The sequence below is a fragment of the Gigantopelta aegis genome, chromosome 11, assembly GCF_016097555.1.
Source record: "Gigantopelta aegis isolate Gae_Host chromosome 11, Gae_host_genome, whole genome shotgun sequence".
NCBI lineage: Eukaryota > Metazoa > Mollusca > Gastropoda > Neomphalida > Peltospiridae > Gigantopelta > Gigantopelta aegis.
Window position 1 is genome coordinate 30,776,853 of NC_054709.1, and position 22,620 is coordinate 30,799,472.

The window sequence follows — 22,620 nt, forward strand, 5'->3', positions numbered from 1 at the left end:
ACTGTTGCCGATCGTAAAAAATTGTACGATTTAAAAAAAAATGATTTCAAGTGAAATTACGGTGAGACATGCTGTATGTATTGTGTACGAAGGCAAGACAAGGGTGCGGAAGGTTATTGTCGACCATAATTAATTCGGTAATAATATTCGCTGTCACTGAATCAGTAAAAAAATTTTTAAAAAAATCACGAAACGTTCCATGTAGGAATGTCAACAAAACAACTAACGCCACAAATCATGTACCAATCAGAAAAACTTTGACTTTTATGTTTTTTAAGCCAGTTCGCCCCCAGTTTGACAAGTTCGCCCCCAGTTTGACCAGTTCGCCCCAAGTGCATGGGCGTACATAGGATTTTGAAAAGGGGGGTTCCAAAATAGATTGCAGAGATATTGGGCATATATTTCCATGTTGAGTAAATATAATAATGTCAGATATCAATGTCAGATATATTAAATTATTAAAAAAAGCGATTTCGGGGGGGGGGGGGGTTCGGTCGAACCCATCGAATCCCCCCCCCCCATCGCCTCAAATATGTGTCGGTTCGCCGCTCCCCCAATATATTAAATAATAAAGATGATTTTGGCAGAGGTTTCCTCTTTTTTTTCTTTTTCTTTTTGTGGAGCCTGGCGATCTCGCCTAATCCATGACGTTTATCCCCCAAGGCAGTTCGCCCCCAGTCAGTTCACCCGCAGTTTCACCTGTTCGCCCCATGTACCAGTTCGCCCCCAGGTCGATTCGCCCCCCCCCCCCCAACTGTTTGGCTGTTCGCCCCCAAATATTTGTCAGTTCGCCCCTAACTTTTAGTCAGTTCGCCCCAACTCCCAATTATTTGTTACTTTTAAACAATTATTGTATTTTTCTTTAGAGGCATGTTAATGTGTGTGTGTGTGTGTGTGTGTGTGTGTGTGTGTGTGTGTGTGTGTGTGTTTCTTTTCTTAGAGGGGAGGGATGGCACACCTGACTGAGAATTAAGCATTGATGACATTCATAATAAATCTGTTTATTCCGGATTCTTATGATTTTCAAGTAAAATTCCACGTGATCCGAAAATGTAAATCATACTTGCATCAAACTGCCGAACCGCGCATCTAAAAATGCACATGGGAGTGCGCGAAATCACCAAAAATAGGGTAGGGTTGCACCAGAGGAAGCTCGGCACATAGATGGGTCCAGACCGCGCATTCACATCAACAGTCACAGTGGTAACTTTATGGGGGCGAACTGGTACCTTTGCGGGGGCGAATTGGTTATGCACGTGGGGGGAAACTGACATTCTATTTGGTGGCAAATTGACATCCTATTTGGTGGCGAATTGACATCCTTATTGGGGGCGAACTGGCTTGGGGGCAAAACGTCTGGTATCCATCTCGCCCGGTCGATTTTTCCACTAAATTCCATTCAATGTTGGGCGAAGTGTTACGATCGTACACCCATCCACCGAGTCGTTAAACTCGCCGGTACCGGGCTGTGAACCTGAGTAGGCATACGTAGATTTTTCCAGTTTCAACCGGGCTGTGAACCTGAGTAGGCCTACATAGATTTTTCCAGTTTCAACCGATAAAACTGCTGCGTAGGCCTACGTAGATTTCGTCCAGTTTCAACCGGTAAAACGGCTGAGTAGGCCTACGTCGATTTCGCCCAGTTTCATCCGTGTAGAAAAATTATAACTACTTGTTGGTCAAGTTTAAATGGTAGAATTGATGTAAATATGCTTTTGTTTAAGTTTGTTTTCTTGTGTGAATGAAAAAAAAAATCATATTAAACAGTTACACGAAGAAACAATTTATTAAAGGGTTAGTAAAGGTAAAATAGCCGTTTCTAGGGTTAACACGACAATAGGTGCATCGTCTTTATAATTCAAATCCTTAATATATTCATATAATTTTAATCGATTGTGTAATCGAAAATTTATCGGTTGGTGCAAACCGATTTTAACCAATGATCGATTATGAAAGTCCACGGCAGTCGGCAGTGCCGTAGAGATTGCAGTGGAGTTTTTAATTCTCCACGGCAGTTTTTGCTTTGGACTGTATTCTGGACTGGGTTTTTTTTCAATGACATGTTTTTGGGTGGGGTTTTTTGTTTTTTTTTTTTTTTCTCTTTATTTTTACCGTGGACCATTTCTTGATCACAGGGGTTGAAATTGCCACCGTTGATGAATAAACATTGCGTTTTCTGTTTGTAGTTGTTTGTCTTAGATATTAATAAATACTTTTATGAGATCTAAAAATTATGTTGACATTAAAATTTAATATGGCAGACAAGACTAAAAGTTAAAAGTTTCTTTTGTTTCACTAAAGCACATTGAATTATTAATCATTGGTTATTTGATGTCAAACATTTGGCAATTGTGACATGTAATCTTAAAGAGGTAACCCGCTAAATATTTCCATTAGTCAACAACAAATCTTTCATATACACCATCCCACAGACAGGATAGCACACACCATTGAGGGTGGGAACGTAGCTCAGTGTTACAGCTCTCGCCTGATGCGCGATCGATCTGGGCCCATTGGGCCCATTGGGCTATTTCTCGTTCCAGCCAGTGCTCCACAACTGGTGTAACAAATGCAAGTTCAAAATTTGATGTTTATTTTTTTATATATATATAAATAGTCCGACGCACTTTATTTTGACAGCCCGTCACAATTGCTCGAATCGCCTTAAATCCTTTTCGGCCGAGCTTTCAAATTTTAACTTTTTAACTCTTTTAAAAAAAAAATATATATTTATGTCCAGACCTAACTTTTAAATTTATATTCCAAGTTCCGCCCAAATTCTCGGTTTTTGATCGATCCCCGTCTGTGGGTCCATTGGGCTATTTCTCGTTCCAGCCAGTGCACCGCGACCAGTATATCAAATACCGTGGTATGTGCTATCCTGTCTGGGGGGTGGTGCATACAAAATATCCCTTGTTACTAATGAACAAGTGTAGCGGGTTTCCTCTAAGACTATATGTCAGAATTACAAAATGTTTGACACCCAGTTAATAAATCAATGTGCTCTAGTGGTGTCCTTAAAACAAACAAACGCGTTTGTTTGCTATGTTAGGCTATGTGAATATAATGTATTCGAATGTTAGTTCAGTGTATTTAAAATTCAGCTATCTTTGATAGCTTTGTGATGTCATATCACAATTATTATAAACTTCTTGTTTTTTAAGGGTTCATTTCATTTCAACTTATTTCCGTGCTTATATCCAATTAAGGTTCAAGCACGCTGTCATGGGCACACACCTCAGCTATCTGGGCTGTCTGTCCAGGACAGTAGGTTAATTGTTAGTTGGTTAGTAGTTAGTGACAGAGAAGAGGGTGTAGTGGCCTTACACCTACCCATTGAGCCCTTAAGAACTCGCTCTGGGTTGGAGCCGGTACCGGGCTGCGAACCTGTACCTACCAGCCTGTAGTCCGATGGCTTAACCACTACGCCACCGAGGCCGGTCTTTTTAAGGGTACATACTTTTCACTGCAATTTTGCGACATACTCGAACGGTTCCCGCTATTGCAATGCATGCGCGTGTTCTCGACCATGTGCGCCAAATCAACGGACTGAAATAAGTGGTCCACACAAAACTAGTTTAGTATCCATTGATTGAAACAATTGTTGTTTCTCATAAACTTACTCCAAGATTAACTTGTGCGTGATGAAAGTGTTTAATCTGTGAGACTGTATCTTGACTCTGGGCGGGATGTAGCCCAGTGGTAAAGCGCTCGCTCGATGCGCAGTCGGTCTGGGATCGATCCCCGTTGGTTGCCCATTAGGCTATTTCTCATTCCAGCCAGTGCACTACGACTGGTGTATCAAAGGTCGTGGTATGTGCTATCCTGTCTGTGGGATGGTGCATATAAAAGATCCCTTGCTGCTAATCGAAAAAGAGTAGCCCAAAAAGTGGCGACAGCGGGTTTTCGCTATCAATATCTGTGTGGTCTATAACCAAATGTGTTGAATGCGTCGTTAAATAGAAACATTTTAATTTTAGTATCTTAACTGCTCGTTTCGGGCCGATAGCCAGTCAATCTAATTAAAATTAGCTCCACTATTACATGTGGATCTAACAGCAGCCATTTGGAGCTCATGTTCACCAAAGGCATTCGTAATTCACACGAAAGATGTCGTATACCCTTATGATAATTCGGAATGTTTTCAAATTATTTTCAAATCACTGGCATGATTCTGCAAGTAACGTTTTGATTGGTGGACACGAGCTCCAACTGGCTGCTGTTAGATCCACATGTAATAGTGGAGCTAATTTTAATCAGATTGAAAAGATCCCTTGCTGATAATCGAAAAGAGTACCCCATGAAGTGGCGACAGCGGGTTTCCTCTCTCAACATCTGTGTGGTCCTTAAAAATATGTCTGACGTCATATAACCGTAAATACAATGTGCTGAGTGCGTCGTTAAATAAAACATTCCATTCCTTCCTTCCTAAACGACAAAACCATAAAAGTATTAATATAGTACACTTTTGACATAGCTATTCTGCATAACAGCTGCAAGCTTGCGGCAGTTACAGTTACTAATGTTGACTTCATCGGTGTATATTTGACGCTGACGAAACTATAAAATTAAAATTGAACAAATAAATGGAAGGTACCTGGATGTATGTTGTTTCAGGCCCCTAGCCAATGGGGTCGGGGGGGGGGGGGGGCATTGGATTATTTCTCGTTCCAACCAGTGCACCACGACTGGTATATCAAAGGCCGTGGTATGTACTACCCTGTCTGTTGGGTATCATATCATATCATAAATATCATTGCTGCTAATCGAAAAAGAGTAGCCCATGAAGTGGCGACAGCGGGTTTTCTCTCTCAATATATGTGTGGTCCTTAACCATATGTCTGACGCCATATAACCGTAAAAAAATGTGTTGAGTGCGTCGTTAAATAAAACATGTCTTTCTATTTCTTTCGCGCTCTCGTGTGAGGCACTTCGTGCTTCACCGTAAGCCTAAACGACACCCCCACCCCCCACCCCCTCTCAAAATCCTGGCTACGGGCATGTGTTTTCTTACACACCCGTTGGTGAAAACCTCATTTGTTATTTTTTATAACACATGGTTGTTAACACATGTTAGTTTCTAACAATTTCAAGACATACGAAAGGCTGCTCATAGGTAAAGACCAGGCCACAAATGCCATACATCCAATGAAAACACAGCACGGTCGAAATCGATTACACTGTGAAGTATTGTTAATCCGACAACCATTTGTCTGTGACGCGAAAGTTAGCTACAAGCGCAAAGGCTGTAAATAACTTTTAGTAGAAAAAGATGTTAAATTCGTTAAAACCTGAATTTTGTAGATATGCAAAAAATAGAACAATACATTCGTGTCCGTTAGAAACTGTTTATATTACAACTCGTAGTTTAAGAAACGTATCCAAATCGCTTTCGCTTGTTAGATACATTTTAAAACAACTCGTTGTGAGATAAATGGTATCTAACTGTCTGTAAGTACCTTCATTTTTTATTATTATCATTATTATTTATTTTTTTCTTCTTAGAATCGTGCACGGCAGACAATAGACAGACAGGCGACGATCTGGAGACTTTGAAGATCATCTAGAACAGGTGAATCAGTGGAGAGTTTGGGTCTCACTACACACTTTATTTTCTGGTGACGATCTGGAGACTTTGAAAACAGCGCATGTACGGACGTAGGGATAGATAACAGACTGCGCGTTTACCGACGTCGGAATGGATAACAGACAGCGCGTGTACCGAAGTAGGGAGGGATAACAGACTGCACGTTTACCGATGTCGGAATGGATAACAGACAGCGCGTGTACCGACGTAGGGAGGGATAACAGACTGCGCGTGTACCGACGTCCGAATGAACGCTATGACAACGCTTGCGTTTTACAGCGTAATTAGTTCAGTGGCGGAAACGTACAGAGGCATCAGTATGCATCAGCGAACCCCTTTAGTCATTGTACATGGTAATCTCACTGGTTTGAAGTATAGAGATGAAATTGTGGCACCTCTCGTTCTTCCATTTGTTCGCATCAATGGTCCACGTGCGATATTACATGGCAACGCCCGCTCCCACGTAGCAAGACTTGAGGCCGACTTTCTACAACAGAACAACATCAGTACACTTCCATGGCCTGCCTGCTATCCGGATCTCAACCCGATAGAACATGTCTGGGATGAAATCGAACGTCGGCTTTGACGTCTTCCTCAACCTCCAAGAACACTTCAGGATTTGGAACAGAGACTTCTCCAGATCTGGAATGACATTCCTCAACCTCTAAGAACACTTCAGGATATGGAACAGACTTCTCTAGGTCTGGAATGACATTCCTCAAACTCCAAGAACACTTCAGGATATGGAACAGAGACTTCTCTAGGTCTGGAATGACATTCCTCAAATGTTCCTGCAACGTTTGGTGATGTCAATGAGACGTCGTTGCATCGATATTATAGAGTAGACATTCCAGATACTGAGTTCCGGAATTTCCAAATCAACATCATCGTTTTCAAGGTCATATTGTGATTAACGTGGACACACCATTCTTGTGTAGATCACATCACACTGTTTATGAGTGACCAATAAAAAAAAAAAAATATTTCTTGAAATCAATTTGCTTTTGCCTTCATCATTATTAGATATATGCCTGGTGCAGTATACATATATACGGAAACCTACTATATGTAGACATAGACGTAGACATAGACGTCGATTCACGGAGTCCAGGCAAATGTTTGACATTTCATTACAACAAACATAACGGCCACATTTCTGTTCATATTGGTTGTATCTGTGAAAATGTCCTTTGCAGGTAATATGAAAGGAGACTGGCAACCGCATTTTTGACACTACGCCGCCCCTCAAACAACAACAACAACACTGAATGGATGACCTGTTACAATGTTAAGACAATATTAGCGAGATTGAGACTAATTATATGTAGTCGGTACAATAGTTTACAGAGTGGGTCAACGTAAATCCATAATTGTCTTTGAAGAAACCTGGTATTTTGTGAGTGTTTCGTTGTACTGTCTGCGCCACAGTGCAAAGTTGTCATTCAAAAAGACGACTCTAATAATAATAATAATAATAATAATAACAATAACAATAATAATAACTATAATAATAACTATAATAATAATAATAATAATAATAACAATAACAATAATAACTATAATAATAATCATAATGATGATTATAATAAAGGCATGAAGGCGATTGGTACTCAAAGTAATTACCAAATGTTTTACATCCCCCTACCTACCCGCCCCCCGAAATGTCCCTGGCGCTCGCCGCTTCTTCCCGGAAGTCCTCCTCCTTCCTTTCTTCTTCAGGTCGCCAGACAATAGAGTCACGGTTGCCCATGACCCAGTGTAGGTGACTCTATATAATACTCTAAGAAGCTTTCATATATTACGATCATCTCCCCCCCCCCCCCCCCCCCCCATTGGTGGGTGGGAGTTGGGTGGGTGAGATTAAAAGAGCATGAAACCACGTCTGTACTCATCGAAGTCATAGCTGGGAGTGAGAAGAGGATGAAGATGATGATGAATAAGGGGATGAAGATGATGATGATGAAAAATAAGACGAATATGAACAAAAAGAAGGGGAAGACGATTATGATGAAGAAGAGGAAGACGATTATGTTGAAGAAGTTGAAGAAGAAAGAGAACAATAGCAACAAAAACAACAAAAGGTAATGATAATGGGGGGAAATAACAAAACGAAAAACAGAAGGAAGTAAGGAAATGTTTTATTTAACGACGCACTCAACACATTTTATTTATGGTTATATGGCGTCCGACATATGGTTAAAGACCACAGAGATGTTGAAAGAGTAAACCCGCTGTCGCCACTTCATGGGATACTCTTTTCGATTAGCAGCAAGGGATCAATAAGAAGAAAAGAAAAAAAGAAACATGAAATGAAATCAAGAAAGAAAGAAAGAAGCAAAGAAAGATAGAAAGAAACTAAAAACACGTCACCACCACAGGAACACCGGGTCTCCTGAGTGTGTTTGCTTTCAATCTTACTTGAGATCAGATAAAACATGTACATTGAAGATGTGCCATTGTTTTCCGTCTCCTTTTTGGAAACCCGTCGCCTTGCCAGTGTCCAGGTTAATAACCCCGACGTAGTCCTCTTCATATGCGTCGTGAAAGAGACGTCGGTTCGCAGAGTCCAGGGCAACGCTGGTACTCGTCATGCCTAAAACAAACGCATTAAACAGACGTCGGTTCGCAGAGTCCAGGGCAACGCTAGTACTCGTCATGCCTGAAACAAACACACGTTAAACAGACGTCGGTTCGAAGAGTCCAGGGCAATGCACATGCCTGAAAAAACACACATTAAACAGACGTCGGTTCGCAGAGTCCAGGGCAACGCTGGTACTCGTCATGCCTGAAACAAACACACGTTAAACAGACGTCGGTTCGAAGAGTCCAGGGCAATGCTAGTACTCGTCATGCCTGAAACAAACACACATTAAACAGACGTCGGTTCGCAGAGTCCAGGGCAATGCTAGTACTCGTCATGCCTGATCGCATAATGACCAAACATAATTATTGATTTTTGTTTTTATTATTGGGAAACGTAAATATTACATGTAGAGAATATCTGGTTACTGTCTTAAAATATCGGATTTAACCCTCTCCTCTCCAGTGTTCTAGCTAGGATTTGAGGAGGGCAGGGTGCACACTTATTATTAGGGCACTTTCTGCGGGAATAATTGTTTATGAAGGCAGTAATTTATATACCATAACCGAAAAGAAAAAAAAACCCACCCCAAAACTTAACAAATATGAAAATTATGGATTTAATGCTAATTAATAATATATGGTTGATAAATAATGCAACAGTTGCACTGCTTCACATACATTGGTCAGTTTCATAGTTAACATCTTTGGGTTGTTACATACACACAAAATGAACAAAATTATGAGGTATTTATATACAACTTAGCAACATCAAAAGGGACACACAACTGATCAGTTTATATAAAATAATTCAACTTCTATGTTGTCTTATTTAACAGTGTTTCAACATGAATGAATTTTTGAAAAAGCTCTGCTCCCTTCTCCTCTCTCTCCCCCCCCCCCCCCCTCTCTCTCTCTCTCCCCCCCCCCCCCTCCCCCTCTCTCTCTCCCTCCCCCTCCTCCCCTCTCTCTCTCCCTCTCTCTCCCACCCCCCCCCTCTCTCTCTCAACCCTCCTCTCTCTCCCCTCTCTCTCCTCTCTCTCTCTCTCTCTATCTCTCTCTCGAGCTATCTCTCGTCCTCTCATCTCTCTCCCTTCTCTCTCTCTCTCTCTCTCTCTCTCTCTCTCTCTCTCTCTCTCTCTCTCTCTCTCTCTCTCTCTCTCTCTCTCTCTCTCTCTCTCTCTCTCTCTCTCTCTCCCAATAGGACTGCTTCTTAAGGTGTGGACTACGGACATGTATTAAATTTTCGCTGGCCAATCAACCTTTGATACCTGGTTCCGTCCACTGTATGTTCAAGCACGTCTGTCTTTGGAAGGTTTCCAACACCGATCTTACCTTGTAGCAGATTCATTGTATTGTTTCCTTTGATGTCTGAAGAATGTACTCCTCCGCAAAAGTCACCATCAGTCCAGTAGAGTCTCCAGTCCGTGCTGTCAACAAGTGGTGACTTAATTTTTTCTAGTATCGGGGTTACCTCCCACGTGTTGTTTTCAGCCTCCCAGACGTACAACCTTTTTTCATGGGTCTCATAATACAGCATCAGCCATGACGTAGTCCTACCTGCAGTACAAATTGGAACTTGCAGTTTGATACTGATGTTTCATGTATGTCCGTTTCGCATCGTCAATCTACGAACGAGTTAAATAACATAATTTGTAACTGGCAGTTTCATACAGACCTTTTTATTTATGCCGGTGCAATGTGCACCTTCCATTTAAGAAAGAGTTTGTACATTTTGGAACTGGTACATTTATGTTGATTATTCTTTTATATCACTCCATCATTTATCATTTATCTAAGAAATAGTACATTTTGGAACCGATTTTGTTTTAGGGTGTATACTACCAAATCAAATCCCATAGACCACAATAGTTAAATATGTGGCTAAAACTCCTACCTGCAGCGTATCAATCGACATAAACGCAATACTACCACTCCTCACCCTTAAAGTAAATCGGAAAAAAGGGGGTCAAGCTGCTCATTTCTGAGATAGCGGGTAGCGTCTATGACTACCCTAGTTCCGCACAAAATTCGAGTACTTTTTTTACAGGTACCCATACATGTTTCAAAGACAATGCTACTTGACTCGGTGGTACTAGATGAAATAAAATTGCATACTTTTTTTCACAACCAACACACTCACATAAATTTATCACCAATCACTGGACTTGTGGTGTTCACTTCTCTATCGAACATTGACCCAGCCGGAAGTTATTTGGTTTAGTACTACCTATATATCATTCCATCATCTATCTGAGAAATAGTACATTTTGGAACTAATAGGTTTATACTGATATATATTTTTCTTTCTCAATCGTCTATGCAAGAAAGGGTTACTACATTTTGGAACAGGTACTTTTATACTGATTTTCTGTTTATGTCTGCGCTCGCCTAATGCCCGGTCGTTCTAGGTATGTCAATGGCCGTGGTATGTGCTATTCTGTCTATGGGATCGTGCCTGTAAAAGAACCCGTGCTACTAATATTAAACTGTAGTGAATTTCCTCTCTGTGCCTATATGTTAAAGTTATCAACTGATGATTGACAAATGAATGTGCGCTTGAGGTGTAGATAAATCGTCTCTAAGAATGAGTTACTGCATTTTGGAACTGGCAGTTTCATTGTTCTGCATCATCCATCTAAGAAATAGTTACTACATTTTGAATTGTTTCTTTTTATCCGGATTCGTCTTTCATTTCGCTGGGGGCGGGACGTAGCTCAGCTGTAAATACGCTTGCCTGGTGCGCGTTTGGTCTAGGATAGATCCCTGGCGGGTGGGCCCATTGGGCTATTTCTCATTCCAGCCAGTCCATCGCAACTGGTGTTACAAAGGCCGTGGTAAGTGCTATCATGTGTGTCAGATGGTGCATATAAAATACCCCTTGCTACTAGTGATAAAATGTAGCGGGTTTCCTCTCTAAGACTATATTTCATGATTACCCATGTTTGACATCAAATAAAACAAAATTAATAAATCATTTATTTTATAGGGTCGAGACGTAGCCAAGTGGTAAAGCGCTGGCTTAATGCGCGGTCGTTTTGGGATCGATCCCCGTCGGTGGGCCCATTGGGCTATTTCTCGCTCCAGCTAGTGCACCACGACTGGTACATCAAAGGTCGTGGTATGTGCTATCATGTCTATCGGATGGTGCATATAAAAGATCCCTTGCTGCTAATCGAAAAGTGGTGACAGCGGGTTTCCTCCCTCAATATCTGTGTGGTCCTTAACCATATGTCCGACGCCATATAACCGTAAATAAATTGTGTTGAGTGCGTCGTTAAATAAAACATTTTCTTCCTTCCAATTATTTTATAATTACAATATTTCTGCTACTTTACGCTGTTGCAATTAAATTTCCGTTACATTCATTACCACATAACGTCATCCCATTGGTCCAAACGTAGCAGTCAGGGAATGTCATATCTGATGACGTCACCTTATATGGGCAAATTGCCTTACTGAGAGTTATTTTTTATGGACCAAAAATAATTTTAAAAAAAAACATATCTGGGTATGAACAAAAACCAAAAAAAATCCGCAAACTTGATTTGTTTTGGTTTTTTTGTTCATACCCAGATGAACGTAAAATAAATAACAGACAATCCTTAATTGTACAATTTGTGATTGTTATACATTGTTAAATTTACCAGAAAAAAAGAAAGAATTCTTATATAACTCACCTAAATGGGTGAAGTAACTGGACACATCCCGAGTCAGGTCACCGATCTTATCGGAGGTCGGACTCGGGATGGGCGTGTTCGAAACCCTAGTGGTATATGGGCACGTTAAACAAGTTATCATCATCAACTGGACACATTTGGAGATGTGGGTTCATGACAACCTCCATTAATTACCTCCCTGTACAGGGAACAGCTGGCAGATAGAGCTTCAAATGTTATTAATAGACAGAACTTATGGTATAAAATGATCCAACAGGGCGTTGAAGGTAACATGCTGGCCATTACACAGTCCTTATATGAAAGTGTTAAATGTTGCTTAAAATATAACAATGAAACGTTCGATCTTTTTTTTTTTTTTTTGCTTTTTGCTTGTAAGAACGGATTATTTCAGGATGAAGTTTTGTCACCAATTCTGTTCGCTATGTATGTGAAACGATTGTGAAATGTATTTGTCATCAGAAAATTGTCTTTGTATTGAGACTTTAAATCTATTTGAATAATGTACGCTGATGATATGGAACTATTAGCTGAAAGCGCAGAAGGATTACAAAAAAAGAAAAGATTAATGCTCTCTTAAAGTATACTAACAAATGGGATTTAACTGTAAATACCAATAAAACTAAAATTGTTATTTTTAGAAATGGAGGAGAATTCGAAATAGTGAAAAGTGGTTTTATAATGATTATGAATTAGAGGTAGTAAATACATTTGTTTATTTAGGATTATTGTTTTTCTATAATGGTAAATTTAGTCGCACACAGAAACGAGCTGCTGAACAAAGACGCAAAGCCCTGTTTCCATTGTTAAATGTGTGTAGTACGATTTTTAACAAAGTTATAAATTTTCGACACGTATGTTAATAGTGTTCTTAGTTATGGGGCTGAAACCTGGGGTTTTCATTCTGGCCAAGATATCGGAAAAATTCATATTCAATTTTGTAAAAAAAAATACTTGGGGTACATAAGGAACTTGCAGTTTGAATATAGCGAATAAGGACAGTTTCCTTTACAGATTACAAGAAAATTAAAAATCTTCAAATATTGGATTAAGATGCGAAATTTGAATAATTGTATTTTAAGAGCTCTGTATGAGATAATGAATATGTATGAGATAATTGGGTAATGAATATTAAACAGGAACTAAAATGAGCTTGGTTTAAATTGTATAATATATGGGATTTAACATTAATAGTAATTGATTGAAACATATTTTATTGCTTTTTAAAGAACAAATGGATTAGGCACAAGTTACACAACTTACTAGGCCTTCTCCATCATACATATATTAATAGTAATATTTATCCATGTTAAACTGGCCAACTTCAAATAAAGTTTGCCAATAAAACGGGTTTCTCGTTGGCACTAACAACATACACCATTGCGAACATACATTAGAATTATAAGCATTTTTTCACTCCATAATTGATAACAAGTCCGTCTCAGTTTGTTGGGGTTTTTTGTGGGGTTTTTATGCTGTTGATTTTTGTTTATATATATATATATATATATATAACCGCATCTGACTGTATTACTGGTCTGAACAGGTCAGGGCTCGAAACGGCTCGCCAAATGTGACCAAAAGGTGTTAGTTGGCCAAATAATATTATTTGAGCCACTATTAATATTTGTATTGCATATATTTATTCCACATTAAAATCGTGCTCATGGTTCGGTGGTTCGTAGTTCACTTACTATAATGTGCCAAGATTCATTATTATTTTTGTGGCCACCATATTTTTTGGCGAGTTTCGAGTCCTGCAGGTGGTGCAGAAACCGATTCACACCGGCTGTCTGTTCCGCTGTGCACGTGTAAGTGCCAACAGGTTAATGGACAATATTACAAAATAATATGGGCAAAATCCAGTCAGAGGGTTTACCTTTAAAAAAAAATACAAATCGTTTTAATTCCTCGCTAACTACTAGAAGTGAATATGTGAACCACAACAAATATGGCAATTAACAACATTGAACTCTAACCCAAAAGTGAACTGTGTAGTGAGACCTTAATTTCCATATTACAAATCGCACTCGCGGTCTCTGTTGAGTGGCAGTCCCAATGTAGTCGCCTCATTTGAGACACTCCCCCCCACCCCCCCCCTTTCTTTTTCAATTAATACGCCATCTACATTGTGATTAAATTCCCAGTCTGACAGTAAAAACTGCACAAAATCCAGAAGCCAAGAAATTTTAAATATATAATTTTTTGGTTAACTTTTATTTATTTAATTTTTTTTACAGTTTTACGCAGTTTATTTTTTATTATTTTATTGTTGTTGTTTTTTGGGGTTTTTTTTACATTTGATCCAAATATTGGGCAAAAACAGCTCTTTATGGATTGTGCACAACGTCACGTAAGACTGGGTCATCAGATGTTTGGTCGGCGTTTCGTACCAATCACCAACGTATTTGTTTGTGGAATCCTGGGCCCGTAACAGCGATATCTGGAGTGGTGGGATGGGGGAGGTGACAAAATCTCTTGTGAGGGGACTACCGAGTCTTACGGGGGAGGGGCGCGGAGATAAGTCACATTTTAATGTTTATGTAGAGTAGGACCACCCAAAACGTACCTCTTCGTCCTCAAGTGGGGGCACGTGGTCCCCCCCCCCCCCCCCCCCCCCCCCCCAGTTCCTACGACCCTGTGAATGTATATATACATGGCGATTTCAGTGGTTGGGAAGGTTGTATGCCGCTCCCCCAGTTTGTTTGGAAAACTTACTTTCATACACTGTATTAAATTTTTTCTTTTCTTTTCTTTTTGGTCATAACATAGTCATACAAAACAGAGAGGGGCGTGATGTAGCCCAGTGGTAAAGCGCCCGTTTAATGCGCGGTCGGTTTGGGATCGATCCCCGTCGGTGGGCCCATTGGGCTATTTCTCTTTTGAGCCAGTGCACCACGACTGGTATATCAAAGGCCGTGGTATGTGCTATCCTGTCTGTGGGATAGTGCATGTAAGAAAAATCCCTTGCTACTAATGGAAGAATGTAGCGGGTTTCCTCTCTAAGACTTTATGTCAAAATTTCCAAATGGTTGCCGATGATTAATAAATCAGTGTGCTCTAGAGGTTTCGTTAAACAGAACAAACTTTAACTTTATTGACTATTAATTTCCTTGTCAATAAATAGTAAACATTTGTTTGACTGGTTCTTCTTAAGAGTGACCTATGCAAACACTTTTTTTTTCTGATACCCGTCTTTAATATACAGTCTATTTCATATTGCTGTTTTTTCGAATTTGATTTTTATTTCAACCAGTGGCGTGTGAAAACTTTATTTTCACGAATTGCGAAGGGTGAAAGTGACTTGAGATGCTTAGACGGGCTGCCAAAATAAAGTGCTTCGAACTATTTACAATTTTTTTTTTTAAATAAATAATAATCATAATAACATAACAATTTTTAGTGACGGTCAGAAAGTTTTAAAGTCCGATTGAGCCCTATGTCCGGAGAGATGCCGCTAAAAGCAAGGGAAATAACCTCACTGAGCCTGAAGCTACAGAAGACTCGGTGGCGCAGTGGTTAAGCCATCGGACTACAGGCTGGTAGGTACAGGGTTCGCAGCCCGGTACCGGCTCCAACCCAGAGCGAGTTCTTAAGGGCTCAATGGGTAGGTGTAAGGTCACTACACACTCTTCTCTCTCACTAACCACTAACAAACTAACAACTAACCCATTGTCCTAGACAGACAGCCCAGAAAGCTGACGTGTGTGTGTCCAGGACGGCGTGCTTGAATCTTAATGAGATATAAGTAAGAAAATATGTTTAAATAAAATAAAAAATGACTGTGGATGAATGGATATCTAGGACAGGGGCGTAGGCTTGGGGAGAGGAGAGGATTGGGGATTCACTAGGAATCATTATAGAAGAAATGTAATGTGACCTATCCGTTTTAAATGGTGAAATATTAAAAATATATTTAATTTCATTCATTTCATTTCAACTTATTTTCGTGCTTATAACCAATTAAGGTTCAAACACGCTGGCCTTGGCACGTCGCACCTCAGCTATCTGGCCTGGCTGTCTGTCCAGGACAGTGGGTTAGTCGTTAGTTGGATAGTGGTTAGTGAGAGAGAAGAGGGTGTAGTGACCTTACACCTACCCATAGAGTCGTTAAAACGCGCTCTGGGTGCGAGCCGGTAACGGGCTGCGAAAACCCTGTACGTACCAACCTTACGTCCGATGGCTTAACCACGACACCACACAGGCCGTTTGCATCTTTAAATAAGCACCACGATTTTAAACAATCTTCAGTTTTCATGGCAACCAGTAGCCTCGAGTCTTTCTTAAGACATCGTCTGCGCCAGTAACTGTCGACCAATTAGTAAAATTGCAACCTGCTTTGAACCAAGGGACCTCTTGCCTGCATCGAAATGGTTGGATTTGTACACTAAGATAATACCTCCCATTGATATCCTGTGACGTATAATTTGTAACAGCCATTCAGGGTCACATCAGGCCTAAAATAACTTAAATTTGATGTGTGTGTGTGTGGGGGGGGGGGGGGGGGGGGTGGTAAATAGAAATGCCCACCGGCCTTGGTGGCCCAGTGGTTAAGCCATTGGACTACAGGCTGGTAGGTACAGGATTCGCAGCCCGGTACCAGCTCCAACCAAGAGCGAGTTCTTAAGTACTCAGTGGGTAGGTGTAAGGCCACTACACCCTCTTCTTTCTCATTAACCACTAACCACTAACAACTAACTCACTGTCCTGGACAGACAGCCCAGATAGCTGAAGTGTGTACCCAGGGCAGCGTGCTTGAACCTTAGTTGGATATAAGCACGAAAATAAGTTGAAATATAATGAAAGAAGTGCTAGCGGTTACGCTCTGACGGGACGAACCTGGACCTTTTGAGAATAAGTGTGCGTTAAAAAAAAAGAGTTTGTTTTGTTTAACGACACCACTAAACACATAGGTTTATTAATCATCGGCTATTGGATGTCTAACATTTGGTAATTTTGACATATGGTCTTAGATAGGAACCCCGCTACATTTTTCCATTAGTAGCAAGGGGTATTTTGTATGCACCATCCCACAGACAAGATGGCACGAACCACAGCCTTGGATATTTATATATATATATATATATATACACCAGGTGTGATACACTGGCTGGAACGAGAAATAGCCAATGGACCCACCGACGAGGATCGATACTAGACAGACCGCGCATCAGGCGAGCGCTTCACCACTGGACTACGTCCCGCCAGCATAACACTGGAAAACCATGTTAATCAGCGCTCGCTATCTGGTAGGTGAGAGTTCTACGACAAACACCTGTTACAAGTCTCAGGTGCGGCGGATGCACTTATGTAATCTAGTAAATTAATTACAGTCTGCTTCAGACTAATATATTGATCCATTTCATTTCATTTCAACTTATTTTCGTGCTTATATCCAATTATGGTTCAAGCACGCTGTCCTGGGCACACATCCCAGCTATCTGGGCTGCCTGTCCAGGACAGTGGGTTAGTTGTTAGCTGGTTTGTGGCTAGTGAGAGAGAAGAGGGTGTAGTGGCCTTACACCTATAACCATTGAGCCCTTAAGAACTCGCTCTGGGCTGGATCCGATACCAGGCGGCTGCGAACCCTGTAATCCGATAGCTTAAGCAGTGCGCCACAGAGATCGGTTTATTGCTTCAAAGTCCTGGAATATCATCATTTAGTAGTCTGTGTCATCTAAAATCACAGACCTGATTAATCACGTAGTTTAAAAAAAAAGAAAAAAAAAAGAAAGAAAGAACGAAAGAAAGAAAGAGAAAAAAGGAAATAAAAAGAGCTAATTACTAGGTATGGGTATCATGACAATAATACAGGTAATTGTAGCTCGATATATCGCGATGTGTTCCCTGTATCACGATACGTATCATAATTTATTATACAACATTTAGTGAAATATCTTAAAATATCAGTGAAATAAAACTGTTAACAGTCACTCAGTGAGAGAAACTTTCACTCTTAAATGTGTTATTGCTACTGTAGAAAGTGTTATCTTCACTGTAAGAAAGCCAGAACTATTTTCCTACTTTTATTTTAAAAATAAAGATAAATTGCCAAAAGTTATATAATAAATAGAAAATCTCATGTGTTTTCTGTGTGTGTGTGTGTTGTTTTTTTTTTTTTGTCAAATATGATTTATATCTCATTACATCTCTTGAAGTTTGCAATCATATCACTGGTCGCGCAAGCGCGACTCGTGAGATATAATTGCAAACTTCACTCGATGAGATATAAATCATATTTGACAGAAAACATGAAATATCCTCTATGTATCATATATTAGCTACCATATTCAGTGTAATCAAAGTATGTGATATCTTTCAGATCACATACTTTCAGAATTTGATAACTTTGCAAATTAGATGTAAATTAATTGAGGTCACGGCATTACGTTTATTGACATTTAAACAAACGTACTACGGTGATACTTCATAACTGACGTATGCATTCATAGTCATCAAACAAAAACATTTCAATAACAACTTTACATTAAAAGCTGTGCAGCATTCAGAAAACAAATAGTCCAGGAAAATTAGGTCAAAATTAGTGTTTAACCCAGAAATAAATAACTTACATAGCTGAATCAAAAGTCCCCATGTTTCCGAGGTGTGCTAACTTTACTACATACGTAAATGTATAATTATCGTCCCGTAACCTGATTTCGTCAGTAACCTATTTTCGTCTTCAACGTTTGAGATATTGTAATATTTCATTTCATCTCAACTTATTTTCGTGCTTATATCCAATTAAGGTTCAAACACGCTGTCCTGGGCATACATCTCAGCTATCTGGGCTGTCTGACCAGGACAGTGGGTTAGCTCTAAGTTTGTTAGTGGTTAGTGAGAGAAAAGAGGGTGTAGTGGCCTTACACCTACCAATTGAGTCCTTAAGAACTCGCACCTACCAAATGAGTCCTTAAGAACTCGCTTCGGGTTTGAGCCGGTACCGGGCTGCGAGCCCTGTACTTACCAGCCTGTAGTCCAAGGCAGGTGCCCGTAATATACAGTAGGACCCCTATCGCACGCAACTTTTAAACATTTGCGATCGGATATTTAAAACAAAAATAATAATAAAAGTTTTTATTAGTGTAAAGTTTTTAAATATCAGATTTATAACACAAATGTTATTGTAAGGATGTCCGTTTTTGCTGTTTGTTATGTTGAACTTTTGACAATAGTGTAAATTACTTACTTAGTAGAGTTCAGCTTGTAACCAGCAGTATTATGTTGAAGTACTGGCATCCTGTATGTACATATTCTTATTTTAAAGGGACATACTCTACTTTCAGCCCGTGAAAATTAACACTAAGTTTAGTTAAATTTGGTTAATCTACAAACCTGTAACACATTTGGATAAAGTTACAATTGAGTGAAACGTGAGTCTGTAACTTTGAAATGGTTAAGTACCCTCTAAAAATAGACTAAAACTCAACTCCATATCTGTAATTTTTCAGACGTACGTGCGTTTTTAAAAATATGATAAATGCATTTTTTGATATTAAAAAACACCAGGATGACCACAAACACTTCGCATGTACGGACATTGATAATCTAAACAATAAAATCTAAGTAAAGTATGAATTCAGTTATCAAAAACGTCTCTAATAGTAAAATAATGTTTTAGTGTTTAAAAACTAGGGTATGTCCCTTTAAAGAATATAATACTTAATTTTATTTAAACTTTCACAGACTTTTAATTTAATACAAAGCCACTGATAATTTATCAATATATCCTTATTCTCTTAATATGTCTGTCATGCAACAGCCTCCATTTAATTTAAAGATAAAGCTAATGAAAACGCTGTCAGGTTGAAGACAAGCATTGTCACCTAAATTGGTTTCAAAAGGATCTGCAGATACAAAAACAGAAGCTATGTCGATAATGATAAGTTACAAGACTACAGATGTCATATCCGGGTGTATTTTTAGATTACCACTGAATGGAGATATTGCATACATGTCACAGTAGTTGCTGGTGTCATACGATATGGATTCATTAAAAATTAATACTTGCATCAAAAACTATGGTTAATAAACTTGGGGGATCTCGCCTGTATCCCCCCACTCCACTCCCAACCTCACCACAGTCATACATTGTGTTCCACATGATGGGTAGTGGCAGTCTTCTCTTTATCTTCTCTCTAACATAGATAAGTGTGTCTTCTTTGAGTGGCCAGTTCCGAGTAGTACTTACCTTCGTGCTTTCTATAATGAATCAGAAAAGTGTTCATCATTAATACATGTGTTCAATAACCCACCAGTCACAACTTAGATTTTGCACAACAGTATCCGTGGTTAATTTGTGACGCACTATCTTTTTCTTGAGTACATACCTTTATATTTGAGTATGTTGCCTGATGAAATTGCAATTGAATTGTCTTGAAAATAGCTCACTCAGAGTATGAACCAATGCATTTCTGGATATATATGTAATAATGTATTGTAGTACGTTTATATCTATATACTTTTTTTGTCTCAAATTATTTTGTACATTTAAATTTATTATGTTTGGCAAAGACCATACGAAATATGAATTATTTCAGCCAATGGGCATACGAAATGTATTTATCCATATAAAGATTTAAATGTAGAACATGAGAAGGTAAGATAGCGTTTTAAAAAAACCCCCACCAAAAACCCAAACAAACAAAACAAAACAAAAGAAAGAACCAGAAAAAAACCCCAAGATGTGTGTTTATTTTTTTATTTTTTGGAGGGGGGGAACAAACGAAAGTCTTTCTAGGGCAGAAACCTCTGGATAGTCTTCTATAGTACTAAATAATTGTGGGTAAAATAGTGAAACCACATTTTGTTGTAAAGATGCTAAATGAAGACTTTTGCTGACAGACGTCACTGACTTCACGTTTCCCTGTGAAAGACGTTACATGTGACGGACATTACAGTTTCCTTTCTTCTCTCAAATTCAAATCACATAATTTCAGGACTGATTGACATATTTATTATCTTTACTTTGACTAGTGCTAAGAGAATTACAAAGGACATGGTTATACACATTCAGATTTTCTTCTCACATAAACAATTCAGATATTTTGTGACAGATGTTACACTGACCGAGCACATTGTTTCAAATAATAATTTTTGACAACCTATTTTCATAAAATATTTTAAATGCCTGTATTCTTTAAAGTGATGCAACTGACATTATAAATAATTGAGTAACATAAAGTTTCGAAGCCAATTTGATGGAAGGGATTTGAGTGCCTTAATGTTCCTGTTTTTGGTCGGAGTTAGCTTTGAAATCATGTAATCTGTGTTTATGTCAGAAGCATTAGGAAAGACGTTTGTGTGAACATTTTTTTTCTTCTGAAATTTGGGTGTCTTGTGAATTAATTTTGACCTTTAGTATAATGAAATAAAGAAATTTAGTTTTTCCTCTCATGTCCCTTGACTCATGGAATTGCCCTTTTGTTCCTTTTGGGTTATTATTTTTTTTTTTTGGATGGTGGTTGGGTGGGTGGGTATATGACTTGACAACCGCGTAAAAGTGTAACCTCACCGAATCATAGAGGGTTTGGTTGACTTCTTCCGATATATAATCCTATGCCATAAAGACTATAAAATAATACAATAATTATTTAACTTGTGTACTGTAAACCATACAATGAGACCCCTTTACACTGGACACCCACAGGGTGAAGTAAAGAGTCCGCTTATAAGAGTATGCGGTATGTATGTATATATGTATGTACGTGTGTATGTATGTGCGTGCGTGTGTGCGTGCGTGCGTGCGTGCATGCATACATACATACATACATACATGCATGTATGTATGTGTATGTATATATGTATGTATGTATGTCTTTATGTATGTATGTCTTTATGCGTGTATGTATGAATGTATGTATGTATGTATGTATATACATATGCCTATGTGTGTGCGTGCGTACGTGCGTGCACAGGCCCGTAGGAACGATATCTGGAGTAGGGGGAATAATCTCTAGTGAAGTGAGCACGGGTTCTATGGTTTGCGTGTCGGATAGGGACACAAGCTACATTTTTATCTTTATGTTATACAGAGCAGGAAAAACTCGTACATTTTCGTCAAGTAGGGGTCCCCTGGTTCCTACAGGCCTAATGCGTGCGTCAAAATGCCGTAACAATAGACGTAAAACGCCGTAACCTATAAATGTAAATAGTCAAAATGCCGTAACAGTAGACGTAAAACGCCGTAACCTATAAATGTAAATCGTCAAAATGCCGTAACAATAGACGTAAAACGCCGTAACCTATAAATGTAAGTCGTCAAAATGCCGTAACAATAGACGTAAAACGCCGTAATCTATAAATGTAAATCGTCCAAATGCCGTAACAATAGACGTAAAACGCCGTAACCTATAAATGTAAGTCGTCAAAATGCCGTAACAATAGACGTAAAACGCCGTAACCTATAAATGTAAATCGTCCAAATGCTGTAACATTTCTTTCTGAATTAAGCACAGACAAACATGCATTTTATGACACTTTAAGGCAATATATTAACAATAAATGCCAACATATAATGTAAACACATATTTCTATTACTGCAATGCTGAAACTGGGCAGGGTAGTAATACATTGATGTGTATCTATTTTAACATGCAATGTTGAATGACACTGAATAAACATATCAACCTCGTCTAGTTAACCGGTGTTTGTCGAAGCTAATACCTCTTAACGTAGACTCGGTTAATAATATTTTTAAAAATACTCGTGACGAATCCTATCTATATATTATTTACAGAAGCGTCAATCGATTTTTATGAAACCTTATAATAAAAT

At 39.1% G+C, this 22,620-nt stretch overlaps 1 long non-coding RNA gene across 1 annotated transcript in view; it reads left to right on the top strand.

The window, feature by feature from the left end:
• Nucleotides 1-6,584, top strand: part of LOC121385450 — a 6,809-nt gene extending 225 nt beyond the window's left edge. The window contains exon 2 of the long non-coding RNA XR_005959547.1: nucleotides 5,506-6,584. This is a non-coding gene — a long non-coding RNA (uncharacterized LOC121385450). The remainder of the gene's footprint in view (nucleotides 1-5,505) is intronic.
• The last annotated feature ends 16,036 nt before the right edge of the window (nucleotides 6,585-22,620 follow it).